Source organism: Ambystoma mexicanum, chromosome 4p, assembly GCF_040938575.1.
Source record: "Ambystoma mexicanum isolate Mex_15411 chromosome 4p, UKY_AmexF1_1, whole genome shotgun sequence".
NCBI classification, from domain to species: domain Eukaryota; kingdom Metazoa; phylum Chordata; class Amphibia; order Caudata; family Ambystomatidae; genus Ambystoma; species Ambystoma mexicanum.
Genome location: NC_090927.1, coordinates 839204740 through 839221524, shown reverse-complemented (window position 1 = coordinate 839221524; position 16785 = coordinate 839204740).

Here is a 16785-nt window from a genome sequence, read left to right as displayed (position 1 = left end):
GCATATGAGTCACCTACGCAAGGTAATGAAGAAAACCCAGACAAGGACAGAGAAAGAGATATCACCTCCAACGTCCCATGCGGCAGGGAGAGACGTGAAAAGGGAAAAGGAGACCAGGTACAAGCAAGTACATCTCTAGACACAGATAGAGAGGGAAAGAGATGGAAAGAAAATGAAGACAGAACTGATTAGATAGCATTCATAAAGAATGAATGGATGGGAGGTCAGATTCTATTGAAAGTCAATGGTAAAGGAATTGAGGACGTGAGACAAAAGGGAGAACTAGACGATTCGAAAAGGAAAGAGAAGCAAATAGAAAAAGGTTTTAGAGACGAAAGAATCAGAAAAAAAGATAGACAAAGATGAAAACAGATGTATCGCGAAGAGCAAGAAAAGAGACGCGATAATAAGCAGAGAACAGCTAATGATCAGGATAGGCAAGAACATCAGAGATTAGAAGAAGAAGAACATAAAATACGAGAAAAGAGAATAAAGAGACAAAGGGATGAGGAAATACGAAGGGCAAATGAACGTAGAGATGCGAATAAACAGGAAGAAGATAGGGTCTGGGAGGAAGCGAGGAAACGCAGAGAGTTTGATGACGACATAGAACATAAGCGAAGACCGAGAGCACGCGATCTTGATTTTCTGGAGAGAGAGGTTAAAAAACCCGATCCAGTAGTAGACTGGGAAGACATACAGGAATCTTTTCTGAGTACGATTCAGTACCAGGCACGTCCAGGTAAATATCGAAAGATGACTTCAACACCAGAAGCATTGGAGAAACGATCACTAGAATATATGATGAAATGGGGCTGGAACAAGTACCCCAAGGGAAAAGAGATGACGAACGTCTGAAGAGCACTCAGCCGCTACGGCACTGAGGACGCCTCCCAAAGTAGCAGAAATATAGAGCTGTTCCTAGATAGGTTGATGCTAAATAGAAATGAGGAATATGAGAGAAGTTGCACGAGTTGGGCACAGGCAATATCAGAAGCAGAAAGAAAGGAATATGAGGAAAAGGAAGAAGAGAGAAGACACGAAAAATGCTTCTCTGGAGGAAAAGGAATAAGATGGTCAGATTCTAGTGGATCTGCACCCAAGGTATCAGAGTCAGCCACACAATCAGATCGACATGAAGGAGTATGTTACCGTCAGAGGGGGGTGTCTCCTCCACCCTATGTGAGCAGACTAAGAACATTACCAGGTAGACAGCGATGCAGGAATATTACCCCTGCAGTAGATAGGAAAATGATGAGAGAAGAAAAGGAGTGCCATGTGTTATAATTCCTGTTGCTCGAAAAAGGAGGAACAAGGCCACAGAATATACCCTGACCCCACATGGATCGAGAAAATCTGAAAAATAAGCTTCCGATGTTAACATCGGGAGCTGGAAAATGGATACATGAGTTAGGAAAAATGACGGAAGGAAACACGTTAGCTATAGGGGATATTGAGGGTATTTTAATCGCCATACTTGGTGATAGAGCTGACGATGTGTGGACATGTGCAGGTTATCCTGGCGTGACTACAGTTAACACTGCGCATGACGGAGCGCCATTTAACAATTGCAGAGCGGTGGTATGGAAAGCATTGCGATTGCTATACCCGGACACTTCAGACATGGGAGCTATAATGAAACGTAAAATTAAGGATTCAGAGGATCCTTTGCTCTACATTCAGAATTTCCAAAAATGTGTGGGTGCTTGAGACTCATGAATCCTGGGGGAAATGCATAACTGTGTTTTACCATATATTATGCCAAGGGCTGCCAGATCGGGTGCAGAAGCAGCTCAAGAAATTGGTATGAATCGATGCCAAACCGTGGTCTGAAATACAGTTGACCATAGCTCACTATTGCAGATTGCTGCAAGAGAAAAATCGCAAAAAAGAGGCTGAACGAAAAGCTGAAGAGGCAAAATTAGTGCAGAAAAAATTGTCAAAATATGCCATTGAAGGGGAAATGATAACCAGCACAGACGGATCGAACATACAGCAGGTCAATAATAAACAGCAGGTTAATCAGGGTAGTAATGGGATCTACCCAAGGGGGAGAGGCTTTTGAGGAAGAGGATGGCAGAGTAATCAGGGAGGTTTCCAAAGTAATCAGGGAAGCTTTCAAAACATGCAAAACAGGACATGTCAAATGGGCAAATAAACAGACAACCGCCAATATGTTGGACATGTGGAATGACAGGGCATATAGCACACACATGCAGAAGTCAAGGCATGGTGCAAAACGACCAAGGAACAAGAGTAGGAATGGTGAATCCACCTGTTTTTTTACAGCCGGCTGGAAACAGAGTTGCACAAAATGGCACAGCGCATCAGCAAGCGCCGGGAGCACAGCAAAGCTTACAACCTCAGAATATGACACATTTTCAACAAGGACAGTCTCAACAGTCGCCGATGCAACTGTCACAGATAAGAAGTACAGGACAGGTACTGAATCCAGGAAGAGGAAATAACTCTGGTGATGGAGGAAATCCATTCACACAGCGGGGGACAAGGTTATATATGGATTAGGTCAGCTAACTGGGAAACCTGATGTTTTCTATCCTATCAGTGACATCGTACCCTCCGAGGAACCAAGGGTAGATGTTGTTATAGGGGATAAAGAATATTCCTTCTTAGTCGACACAGGCGAAACACGCTCGTGTATATGTGAAGGCAAGTTTTCCTTGTCTGGCGATTCTATAAATACTCAGGGCTTCACAGGAGCACCAAGTTGTGTTCCTTTTACAAAATAACTTCCAGTTTCTATAGGAGAATGTGACATTAACGTGCCACTAGTATATTCAAGGCAGACCCCCGTAAATATATTGGGGCATGCCCTAATGATGAAGTTAAACAAGACAGTCCCGTTCACGTAGGAGGGCATAGTATGTTCAATGCATTATGCATTATTTGAACGTATGCGAAATATTTAGAGCATACACAGGACAAACGGCTATGAGAGCAGTTTCATTGGAACCAGAAATATTTGCATATGGAGTGTGAATACTAATGGCAGGGCTACCAGGCCTTGCAGACAAAACCATGAGAACCCCCAATGAGTTTCTATTCAGGCCAAGAATACCTATGCATGAGGAAATGGGACAAGTGTTTCCCTTGGCAATACACACAGCTATAGTACGTGGAAAGGTGGCCTTGATCGATGGCTGCGATGACAAAGGCAGGCAATGGTGTGCAGTGAATGCCATTAAGGAAGGATACAGATTGTCTGACATCACTGATATTGATCTCTTTGGAGAGAAAACAGATATAGATGAAACAACAGTTGAAGTTAATCTCATCTATTGGGTGAAGATGATCAAAAGAGTGTCGGGGTGATTATCCCGGGGTCGGCTGACCCGTCCGCGGACCTCCGGGCTGGGAGACCCCAACTCCTCCCGTGCTTCCCAAAATGAGTATGAGAGACATAAGGAGCAAGGTGGTTCTGCTGTTTATTATAACAACGGCAGGGATGGGTCTTGGATCGTACGCGTCCATCCAGACTCTCAAACTTAGTGGGGCTCGCAGGCCCTTTTTACAGCAGTATGACGCGCTACTTGCGTCACCTGGGAAAGTTAGCAAAAAACCTATTGCCACTTCGGATTGGTTCCTCGAGTGGTAGGGTTAGTATAGGATACATATAGAGAAGAATATTAGTGGTTAAGGATGAGTCGGGTGGTATACTTGGGCTGTCCCTTCTATTAGATACTTGAAAATCGTTACACGAAGACCCCTGATGATTGGCTAATGTTAGTGGCGTCAGTGATGAGTCCCCCCGTGTTCTGATTGGTCCTCCCGCGAGCCCCCAAACCTGGGACCATCGTCGTTCCCAGCTCGCAGTGTACCTGTCACTAGCAACAATGTGTAACTATGTGTTCGTGCAGACAATGTACGGGTTCGCTCATAGGCCTGTACGCAGGTTACTCCCATCGCCGTAGGTGTCCATCTTGCCACTTCGCTGTTGCAACCTGTGTCCCAGATGTGGGACCCAGGCGACTTCTGTTTCGTGGGTCTGGCACCTTGTCAGATCGGCTTGGCCATGTGTGGAGAGACTGTAGCTGGAGTGGAATTCTGCACATTTAAAGTTGTATTTCGTTTCTGTGTGCCTGGGTTTGCTTACAGGTATGACCTTGGCGCCGACTGGTAGCATACGAGTTGCAACATCGTGCCCTTGGCTATGAGCTCTCGCTGGGCTCGTTCTGCGTGATCAGCACTTGTATTCTTGCTCATACAGTCTTCATGGTGAGGCTCTTGCTGCGGCCTACTCGGGCCTAGTTCATGGGTGACAATGCATAATCCATGGTACCTATGTCGTGGTTTGACATGGTGTCATAAGCAATGTTATGTCTACATTATGGTGTCATCACAAGGCGAGAGGTGGGAGAAGCGTCAGCAAGCGTATACGCGAGTTCTTCAGGCATCTTGCGTTTCTGCATTACTATAAAGGGGCCTATGTGAAAAATAACAAAGATGCTTATCAGTGGGTGTGTCAGTCACCTACGTCATAGCACTGATTATGTTCTTCGTGTAGGCTGGTGCGTGAGTGACCAGTGTGCATGGTGGCACGTGTGTTCTTGGCAGTTGGCTAAGTTGTTGTGGCATCTCTAACGATGTGGGTGTTTGTGGCTGTTATCTTAGTCGAGTTCATCCATGCCACAGGTGTCGGCTTGAGTCGGACAGGCTGGTGGGCATATCCTTATGTTCTTGAACCAGGGTATTTTGTCATCTGGTAGATAGATGAACTCGTCCCATGGTGGGTGCCTGGGCCGCGATCCTCTAGGCTTGTTCTCCCATTCTCCCACTTCAGTCTCCCCTCTGGTCGACTTGTCGACCACAAACATATCCTTTTCTTTATCTCCTCTTACTCTCCATACTTTAGTTATACCACCCAAGTGTCCATAGTGGTTAACCTGGTCTTCGAATGACCAGTACATATAAACACAGCTCCCTCCTGGTTTGCAGTATACCCAACTTCCGACATAGCTCCTCGGGTTTCTTGGGTTCTCCAGCTTTACAGATGGTGGATGCAAGTGGTTGGTAATGATCTGTTTACACAGTTTCTCTCTTTCCTTTATTATCACGTCGGTGTGCTGGTCATCATCAGTTGGCATCAAGGGATGCATGCCAACCATTTCGATCATTTTGTCTGTAGTGCGTGCCTTCCTGGCCTTCCAGAACCTTATTACAATCAATACTGTTGCAGCTAATATTATGCATCCAACTATCACTTTCAGTCCATCTGACAGCCATGATGGCATCCATGACCATAACAATGAAAACCAGCTAGTATCCTTCTTCACACCTTTGCTTTCTTCCATCATTTTGGAGTGCATCTGGGCCAGTTGTGATACTGCTTCAGTAAGTGTTCCATTATCTGCATCGTTACCAGGAATAAATGTGCAGCATGATTGTCCTATTTTCGCACAAACTCCTCCTTCCATAGCCGTGAGAAGATCCAGTACATATCTGTTTTGTAGTGCTACCATTCTTACCGCTCGCAGCTCCTCTTTTATGGCGTTGAATCTGTTTACTGTTGAATTAATCGTCATCATAAATTCCCATCGGGTGATCTGAAGCCATTTTGCATTTGCATATGCTTGTAGTCCTGGGTGTATTATTGACGAGAAGAACATTGCAGCCCTCCTGAATAATCTATGTTCTGGTGGGATGGAGGTGAGTGCTGTTTCCGACCTTCCCCACAGGTAGTTTCCTGTCAGGGGTTCTCCTTGTCTTTTCATTCTCGGTGGGATCTTATTGTTGTTGTTGTTGTTCTCTCCCTCTTGTGATTGTACAGACCTTCTCTTCCTCTTGTTTCCTTTGTCCATTTTGGGGAAATTGGCCATGTTCACATGTTTTTTGGGCACCACTAGTGATGGTACATTGATGTGTACCATGGTGCATATACCATTCCACAACGGAGGCAAGGTGTGGTATGCCTTATCTCTGCAGGCCCAATAGTGATCCATTATTACTGCCGTTCCAGCACCCCCCTCTGTTAGTTCTAACACACTTCCGCAGTTGGTGTTGTATCCCACCTCCACATCTCCTTTGTGTTGTTAGCATAGCTTGGGTGCGGTCAGCGGTAGTATGCTTATTGGGTCTTCATCCTTCTCCATCCATGTCAGCATGGGTACATATTTACCCCATGTCGTCCAGCATCTGTCGTTGTGTTCCTTTATGGTGGGAACATTTTCCCTTGTTATCATGTTGCTCCCAACCACTCCTATTTCTCATTTATGTATATCTTCCCTGTTATTGTTATCAGTGGCCTTTCCCAACATCCCTGCACACCAGGAACTTCAGTGGCGTATCAATCACATGGTAGGTATTCTAGCATTACTTTCTTCGTTTCTCCTTTATCAGGGCCACTCGTCATGTATCTGAATGCCTCAGTGTGTAAGCTGCTCTTATGGTAGCTCAAATATGACTTGAGGAAGTTGTTTTCGTATGGGTATGTGTCCCTTGTCTCCCACTGCATTCTCACCACAGTTCCTTGGAATCGTCCCCTCGTTTGGAATAGTGCCAGATATACTATACATTGCGCTGTCTTTTCCTGTATTTCTGTGGCAACGAATGTCCTTGAAGCGCTCATGGCGTATGGGATCAATGAGCACACGTAACAGCTATCCTCGGTTGTCTGCTTACCAATTTGGGTCATGTGCTGGTACCACATGTTGTTTGAGACGTGTGCTGAATTTGTTATGTAATTATCGATACCTTTGTTGTCAGTATATGTGCTGCGTTTAACTCTACCTCCCTTACCCTTAGGGTTGCTAGTACCACCTGATGTCATACCTGTTGCAGCCGTGGGAGGGGGCATGTTAGTTTTGGGTGCAGCCACAATATTGATAGCATAACTTTTCTGCCATACAGAGGCAGCCAACAGACCAGTGATGACCAACACCCCTATCAGTTTTATTACAAGAGCTAGTCTCACCGGCATTTTGCTCTTACCTTGCTGCAGTCCGGCAGCTTATGCTTGCAACGTTAACGGTGCCCGCCTGAAAATCCTCAATGTGCTGGTTATTATTGTTAGTTGTTAATTAAGCTCTCCTTATCAAGTAATCGTTCAGTGCCCAGGCGAAGAGCTGTTCCCACGCTAATCTTAGAGATCTATCTCTTAGAGCCGGTAAGTGCTCGTGAAGATGGGGAAATGATTGTTCTATGGCCAAGACAATGCAGTGTAATATACGCGTACCCTTCTTCTTTTTAGGTACTTCGGCCATTTTATATGATATACAAATTGGTGTGATAGGGCTTCAGGGGTGTTATCATCCGTGGGCAGCATCTACTCCTGGGCAGAGCACACTGTTAGTTACTTTATTTTCTAAACAGTAGAATTATATGCGGTACCTGCATGTGCGAGAGAAAAATAGAGAAAACATACAAGTGTTTTATGTGTGTGTAACATCCAAGTTTGTTATACAATGTCCTTCAATCGGTGGTGGCCTTGGAGGGGGGGGGGCTGGGGCTGGATTGGGCAGAAGTTTGTTTACTTTGTGATCTCGTGACCAAGGGGTGGGCTGTGGGCAAGCGTCCAACGTCTAGGGCAGTGGTTGTGTCTGGGGAATCTGGGGGTGGTCAAGTGTAGTGACACTATTGTCCTCAGCGGTGGTCGATGTATCCTTCTCTGTAGCCAACGCTGTTGATGCCGTCATTCTTCCAATGGCCCTGTCGTGAACGCTAGGGCGGGTCTGAAGTTTGTAGATCTTTCGGTCATGTAGGTGATTCCAGGCGCGCTTATCCTGCAGTTTCACTGCTCTGGGAGCCACCTCCTCTACCAAGTGTGGTCCGGTAAAGCGTGGGCCGTTCCACTTTCTATTGAAGTTGCGGAGAAGCACATGGTCACCTTCAGCAATAGTGCATAGTCCTTCCTTTTCCAGTTCCTTGCTGGTGTCTTCTTGTTGAGAACTCTTGACCCGCCCCGCGTGCGCTCGAGCTGTTGAGATACAAAGGCGACACTAATAATCAAAGAAGACACATATTGGTACATTTTGTCACCAAGAACTGTTGCAGTGTTTTCATAGTCAGTAAATGCTCTTGATGTTGGCGTTAAAGGAAGGTGCATTTGACGTCCTGTCACCACCTCGTGGGGAGTGAGGTGGTGATCAGACCCTGGCCTATTCCTCAGCCCAAACAGAGCCAGCGGAAGGCAGTACAACCAGCTCTTTTTAGTTGTCTGCTGAATTTTTGCAATCTCTTTTAATAGGCCATTCAGGCGTTCACATACACACTGCGGGTGGTATGCACATGCAGATTTATGTTTAATACCCAGCAAGGATGTGATGTGTTGAAACATTTCATTAGCAAAGTGTGGGCCGTTGTCCGACCGCAGCACTTCGCAAACACCCCACCTGGGGAAGACCTCTCTCACTAAAAATGTAGCTTCTCTGAACGCATCCACGTGTGAGCAGGCTCCGGCCTCGATCCACCTGGAGAATGGATATACCACTACAATCATATACCTATGTCCTTGACATACATTGATCATATCAACGTAGTCAATATGAAGGTGTAGGAAGGGTCCCTCGGGCCGGGGTATAGTACCTTTTATCACTTGCAGCGTGTGACCGGCCGTAAACTGTTGGCATGTGAGGCAGTTGCTGATGAAATTAGTGACATGAGGATTTAACTCGGGGCTGAACCAATCTTCCCTAATTCATGCTGCAATCACTTCCTTTCCTGTATGTGCTGGATGATGGAGCTGGGCCAGGGCGGTGTTCAACAGTGCCAATGGCATGACCACTTTTCTGGTATTATTTTGACACCACAGTGGGTCTGTTGGGGACATCGTACATCCTCTTTTTACCCATAGTTCCTTTTCTGTCATTGGTGCGGCTGCCTGCAATTCCATTATCTGTGTTGTAGGGAGATGAGTGTACCCTTCCTTCATCATCATCTGTCTTGCCATTCCCCTCCATCTCCCTCTGTCTGATTCTGGGGGGTTCCATAGTTCACCACAATATGCTGCATGCTTGGCATGTGCGTCTGCTGTTTCATTTCCTTTCGAGATGTAGTCATCTCCATTAGTGTGTGCCGGGCATGTAACCAAAGCTATCTCTTGGGGGTTATTAATCACTTCAATCAATTCTGCTAGTAAGAGGGCATGTTGTACTGGGGTGCCATCAGCTCTTCTAAACCCCCTTCTCTGCCATTTTATCAGCCCGGAGTGGACTGTTGATGTGACGTATGCGCTGTCAGAATATATAGTAACTCTTTTGTCGACACTTTCCTTTAATGCCAAAATCAGCACAACCAATTCCGATGCCTGAGCCGAATAATGCTGTGGTAATTGCACGCATTTTACCGGGACATACATCAAATCTTCTGTCATTCTTACAACTGTTTTCGAACCATCAATGTACAAAATCTCCCCCCCTTTAAGTGCATCCCCCTCAACTTTTCTTGTGCATGAGTATGTTTCAATAGTCTGTGTGCAATCGTGAGCATAATCACCTTCCTCAACAACTTCTGATATGAATCTGGCTGGGTTTACGGTACTGCATCTGACAATTGACAATTTGGGTCTAGATAAGATGATCTCATAACCTGATGCCCTCTGTGTGGTCAGTGTGGACTTAGGCTTGTTCAAAATTGCAAATAGCGCATGCTCCACAAATAGTGTGGTGGGGGAACCCATTGTAATCGATGATTTCTCCACCGCAAATGCAGCTGCGGCGAGACCCTATTCGCAAGGGAAATGTCCTAGCATAACAGGGTCCAAGTGACCACTGTAGAACGCTATTGGCTTGTGTCTCATGCTAGTTTTCTGAGTCAATACTGCTTTCATTACTGCTGAGTCGCAATGTGAAAAGATGAAAAATTGCTGTTCGTAATTTGGGGAGGCTAGTACAAGCGCTGTGGATATGCCGTGTTTCAACTCATCAAACGCCTCCTTCATTTCTCTTGTCCATCCCAATGTCTTGTCCCCTTTGTGTGCTTCACTCAATGCCTCGAGCAGGGGTCCTATGTATGAGCTGTAATCAAAAACCAATGCACTACAGTAGTTGCATAAGCCCAGGAACTGCTGCAGTTCCCTCAGAGTTTGTGGTTGTGGCGTGTTGGATATGGCTTGTGCTCTTTGTGGTGCAATCTTTCTTCCGTGCTGGGATATTAGTTGACCAATGTATAGTACCTGTTCCTGACAGTACTGTAATTTTTCCTTGTCTACCTTGTACCCCTTTTCAGCCAACACTGTCAGCATTTTCACTGAGTCCTCCCTGCACCTCTCCTCAGTTGTGCTGCAAATTATTATATTGTCAACATATTGCAGCACCGTACTTTACAATTCAATGTTTCCCAAATCCATCTGTATTACTCTGTTGAAAATTGAGTGTGACTCGCAGTACCCTTGTGGTAACCTTGTGTGTTTCCATTTTGTGTTCCTGTATGTGAAGCTTGTCAAGTCTTGTGAATCTGGGTGCAGAGGTATTGAGAAAAAGGCATTTTTGAGGTCAATCACGGTGAACCGTCATGGCTCTGCCGGTATTCCACATAGTATTGTGGCTGGATTTGCTGCTATGGGTTATTCTGCCTCTACAATGTAATTCAAGGGCCTGAGGTCCTGGATGAAACGCCAAGACCCTTGTTTAGCCTTGCGCACTGGGTACACGGCCGTGTTACATGGTGATTCTGATGGTACCAATATGCCATTATTTATCAGGGCCGTTATGGTTTCGTATATGCCCTCATTTGCCTCTGTTGATAGTGGTTATTGTTTCACTCTAGGTAGTATTGCACCCTTTTTCAACTTTATTTTTACTCCTCCAATACTCTTTATGCAGCCCACGTCATAGGGACTGGTGGTCCACAGTGATGCTGGAACCTTAGCCATATCTTCCTCGTAAAATTGTACTGGGGTAGATGCAGGTGCCTGAAGTGCCATAGCCATTTTCTGTGCTACTTGCTTGTACCAGATGTCTACACTCATCATAAATACCATCTCTCCTTCTCCCCTGTATTTTGAAAAGAGCTCTTCATCAGACACCTGGGTGAGCCTGCATCCCTCAGCCAGGACTATCACTGCTCTCCATGCTCTCTCTTCCCTGTCTTGGGCATGTACTGCGATGTAATCAGCAGTTGCTATGATGCTCTCGAAGCTCACCGAAATCACCTTCTCCTCTGGTTCACTAGCTGGTGTCTCAGGCCTGAACAAATATGCTGCTGGCCTCCTCCAAATTTTTCCTTCTATTCCTGGCATCCATGCAAATGTCATGTCTGTTCCATATTAGAACAGCTCGCCATCCACAGGCTCAGCTCGAGCTACTGTCAGGCCACAGTATGCTTGCAGTATTTGTCGTGCAGTAAGCATGTTTATTCCTGGTCTGGAGAAAATTATGCCATTCTCCGTGAAGGAGATTGTCATATTTAACCTGCTCATTATGTCCCTTCCAAGTATGTTCACTGGCGACTCCCTTGAATACAGGAGTGGGACAGACATGTCATAATCTCCTATAGATAAGGAGATGTTATCAGTAAAGGGAACCAACCCTCTAGCCCCAGAAAATCCTTGGGTGTTCATGGCCTCACCTGACATTTTAAATCTACCCTCCCTTATGCAGGACCTGGTTGTCCCAGTGTCAACAAGGAATGAGAATTTTTTGTCACCTATCGCTACCTCAATGCGTGGTTCCTCCGCACTATTAGGTGTTATCGACAGGATGGGACACACCAAGGACGTCTGTGGGCTGTCCTATTGTGGGTACAGTGACTGACCGCTTCCTGTGTAAGGGTTGTGTCCCAAGATAGTCACCCTCCCCAACTGTGTTTGTTGCAGCTGTGTATCGATGGGGGTTAATTTATGGTCCTGTATTTGAGTGAGCTGTTGTACTGGTTGTACTTGGTGTTGTTGTGTTATTGCCACCTGTTGCTGCGGTGGTGAGTATGTCTGCAACTGTTGTTGTGGTGATACTTGCTGCTGTGTGTTGCTCTGTTGTGTTCCCTGCAGTTGTTGGTAACCTTGCTGCTCCCTTTTAGGCCCTTGTGGTCCTTGTTCCCCCCATACTGGTGGGAAGGGTCTCATTCTACATGTACGCAACATGTGTCCTAACATTCCACAAACCCAACATACAGGTGGTTCCCTGGCCTGCCATGGGAAACTCCCTGCATTGTCTTGGTACCCTTGTTGCCCATTGGGGTAGTATCTCTGAAATCCTCCCCCTTGCTGTTGTGCAGGTTGGCCATATCCCCTCCCTCTCATCATTCCGCCCCTTCCCCTGGTGTTGTTATAATATCTATTTCCCGGTAGCATGTACCCTCCTCCTATGGGAGCCGTGTATGGTGGGGGTGGTGGCATCTGTTGTGTTATAAGTTGTGGTGGTTGTGGTGCTATTTGTAGCTGTGAGGGATCTTGTGCAGCCACCACTAGCGTGGGGTTTGGTGTCATTGTTGTTGGTGTAGTTATTAGTGCTCATTCCATGGTGTACTTAGTTAGTTTTTTCTGCACTAATTTTGCCTCTTCTGCTTTCCTATCTTCTTCCTTTTGTTTCATCTTTTCTTGCCACATCCTACAATGGTGTACTATTGTTAATTGTATTTCCGGCCAGGCCTTAGCTTCCATTCCCACTATCTTCTTCAGTTGTCTTTGTACTGCCTCCGGAAGCCCTTGTACTAGTATGTGGTAAAAAATTGCCGGTGTCTTGTCCCATTGCTCTCTAGTTTCCATGCGCCACTTCTCCTGAATCTCCTGGATATAATCAGCAGGATCTTTGTTCTCATGCATCTTGCTTGACGTAATTGCCCCTATATCTGATGTGTCTGGATATTGCACCCTCAGGGCTTGCCATAATGCATACCTGCAGTTCGCAAATGGCGCCCCATCATGTGATGTGTTCGTTATTGTAACTCCGGGGAATCCTGCCCTCTTCCAAATGTCATCTGCCGCGTCCCCCAATATCGATATTAATAGACCCTTCATGTCTCCTACTGCTAGTTTCTGTCCTGCGGTGTGTTTTTCCATCTCGTACATCCATTTCCCCGCTCCTCCACTTAGTGATGGGAGCCTGCACTTTATATTCTCCTTATCGGCATGCTTCCAAGGGATGTATTGTGGTCTAACCCCTCCCCTCTCCAACAGTGGCATTAAATTGTACCCCATCTGTCCCCCTAGTTGTCGCGGGGTGTAGTCGTATACTCCTCCTCTTCCTCTGTGTCAACTAGATCTTCTGCCATGTCCATATTACAGCTGCTTGTCGTAACTTCTCCTTCATTTCTCCCCCTTCTCCTATTGCTTTCTTTGTTTACTGCAGGTGTGTGTGTCCGTTCTTCCTGCCTGCGTCCCGGGAGGTCTCTGGGCGTAATGATGCGGGTGTAACTGTGCATGTTTGTTCTCCTGCCACTTCTCTTTCTTTTTCCTCACTTCCCTGCACTTCTTCCTTCTTTTTACATGCCCAGGGTGATTCCCTGTTTGTGCGTGTAATGTAGAATTTGTCTAAGCTCTCCCTACCACCGCTTCTTCCTTCTCCCCCACTCCCTCTTCTTCTTTGCTGCAAAATTCATCCAGGAGCGACAACCCCCAATCTGTCCTTTTCCCCCTGATCATCACCGTTTTTAAGTCTATTAAATCCGTTCCTTCCTGTTCTCCTTTACCAGTTGCTCCCCTTTGCGCTGATGTTGTAGCTACTTCTGCATCCCGACGCACATATGGTCTTACCCCACTCCCCCCTTTCCTCTCTCTTCTTTCCTCTTCCTGCTTTTCCACTATTTCACCACCTATTTCCTCTCTTTTCTTTTTCAATTCTTCCATCACCTCACTACTTACCTTCTCTAATATCCTTTCTTCCTCTCTCCTCCTTTCCCATTTCTCTCTTTCTCTCTCCAATATGCTTTCTATTACTTTACCTTCTTTGTATTTCCTGGTGCTCTCGGAGAGTATTTTCTTCTTCCATAGTTCCATTTCCTTTTCTTTTTCTTCTTCCTCTCTTTTCCTGTCACGCTGTGCTGCTCGGGATACCCTTTCTGCTATTGCCTTCATTCTCTCCGCTTCCCTCTTCCTCTCTTCAGTTCGCTCCTTTATTCTCTCTAACTCATCCCTACTTTCCTTCCTTTCCCTCCTTCTTCCTCGTGCCTCTTTCTCGAGCTGTTTAATCAGTGCACTCCGCTCATCCCTTAATTCAGCCAATCATTCCTCCAACATCTCCTCCTCTTCTTGTGACAGCTCCCCGTCTCTCGTGTTACCTTCCTCGCCTCTTATTCCAGTGCTACCCGCGTCGTCCTTGTTCATTCTCCTTACCACCTCTTTTTCTTCTCCTGTTAATGTCCCCCGCACAGCTTTAAGAGCACCTGTGCTGCTACCCACTCGTCGTGTCCTATGTTTGGAATGGGTTCTTCGCTGTTCTTCCCTCCCCTTGTGCGCATCTTCGTGCAAGTCGAACCTACCGTGCTTGTCACCTCCTCCCCCCCGTGTAGCTACCTGTAGCTGTATATGGTGGGGGGCTGTACGTGGGGTTCGAATACCCCTCAGCTGCCGTCAGTTGTTGCCTTGCTGCTTCTCGTAGCTCCGTCACAGGATATAACCCACCTTCCTCCTTCTTCGCTACTTTCGCTAGGGGCATGTCGTCGGTCCCTTCCTTCTTTACTTCTACTTCATGTACAGTGTCAGGCCTCTCATCCCCCTTCCTGTCTCTTCCCGCGCACTGTGCGCTACTGGTCGCCTTTTCCCCATTTCCCTCTTCCTCCTTAATCTCCTTCCCCTCATTTGTTTCCTCGCTCCCCTTCCCTTCTATCTTCCCTTCCACAGTGAACATCCCGGTTGGCCCTGGTCGGGACCCCTGGAACATCCTCCACAAATTAAACACCTCCACATGATGTGCCAACTTCTTCCCTTTGTACGTGTTATGTATGTGTGTCAGTAGTGAGTGTTGGACGTATGGGTCAAAACTGCCATTAGGCGGCCAGGGTGTTGCCATTTTGTTGTCTGTCCCTTGTGTCCATTCTATGCTATATTTGATGAGTTTTTCCCTATGGGGTGATAGTGTTTTACAAATATGCTGGGGGGGGGTTAGTCAGGGTATTCCCCCACCCTCCCGATCCCAACCCGTATGACATGGTTACACTGTGTTTTTAGCTCCCTTCAGTACAGCTGTCGTTACCTGGCCCCGTAGATTGGGGACTTTCGACCGTCCGCTAAAAGTAAAACAGCCAAATATAACAATTACAAATATACAGTCCTTTTCCTCTGTTTGTTTTCTTCTTTGATACCGTTACGGCCCCCTGCGGCCACGGCGCACAAAGCCCCCTGCGGCTGTGTGCCCTGTGTGACGTGCTTGTACAGCCGTCCCACTTTTTCTCCTCCCCTCCTTCTTCCACCTCACTCAGCGTGGCCGGCGTTCTCCGTGCGCGGTCACTTCCCCCTTTCTACCTGTCCCGTATTTGGGGTGGCTGGCGGTCTCTGTGCGCACCCCCCACCTCCCTCATCTCCGTTTTACTGCCCTTGTCCTCGGTTTACTTCCCCACCACCCTTCAACAACGCAATGTGCTCAAGGTGTCCTATGAAGACCCTACGGGTGACGTCACCAACCTCTTTCAACAACTACCGGTAAGATCTTTACACTTTAAGAGAGCGCGCAATAAGTTTTAACCACTTGTCCCCGTTAACCCCACAGCTGTCCTCTTGTTACGCCCGGAACAAGGTAACCAACAATACAATCTTATAATCGGACTGCGCACACTGCGTCGCTTCGCGTGTGTCACGCCCCTCGCCGGGAGGGCTTAATCAGCCAATTATCTTCCGTACTTGGCAACAATCTAGCTACCTCCTACAGGAAAACGTCATCTATCTATCGAGTTTCACATCTCGATCAATAGGGATCCTCATCTACTCATTGATCGAAAACAGGTGGCCACGATCTAGACAAATCAGTGTCTACGATCAACCGCACGTGGTGCCTTCTGGCTCCACCCACCCTTCTTCCATGACGTGGTAGAGGATGGCTCTCGTGCCTGTCCCGTTACCACTCACTTGTCTATCAACACTAATTGATCAAATCTTCGCTACACACCTTAATAACACCTCCCGCCGCCCTTATTACAACTCCTCCCCCCTCCCTCACAATCTCACATTGCTTGTTGGGTGGGTCATACTCACCAAGTTCTTTTGATGCGGGGCCGCTCGACTGCGTGCACCCCTCCAAGCGGCTCGCCACCTCCCCTCGCCTGGACCACGTCTGGACACTCGCCAACCGCGGGAGGGATACTTCTCAACCGGCTCCCGAAGGCCAATATCCGGATTGCGCTGTCCGGTCTTCTCGCAGTTCCGTGATGGTCCTGTAGTCCTCAAAAGGGGGCAGCGGCAGAGGGGGCCGCGCCACCGGGCCTCCTCGCAACGAGAGGCCTTGGAAAAATAAAAACTGAAAAGGTAGACCTTAAACAGATCTCAGCAGTGCCTCCAACTTGTTGGGGTGATTATCCCAGGGTTGGCTGAGCCGTCCGCGGACCTCTGGGCTGGGAGGCCCCAACTCCTCCCGTGCTTCCCAAAATGAGTATGAGATACACAAGGAGCAAGGTGGTTCTGCTGTTTATTATAACAACGGCAGGGATGGGTCTTGGATCGTACGCGTCCGTCCAGACTCTCAAACTTAGTGGGGCTCGCAGGCCCTTTCTACAGCAGTACGATGCGCTACTTGCGTCACCTGGGAAAGTTAGCAAAAAAACCTATTGCCACTTCCAATTGGTTCCTCGAGTGGTAGGGTTAGTATAGGATACATATAGAGAAGAATATTAGTGGTTAAGGATGAGTCAGGTGGAATACTTGGGCTGTCAGTTCTATTAGATACTTGAAAATCGTTACACGAA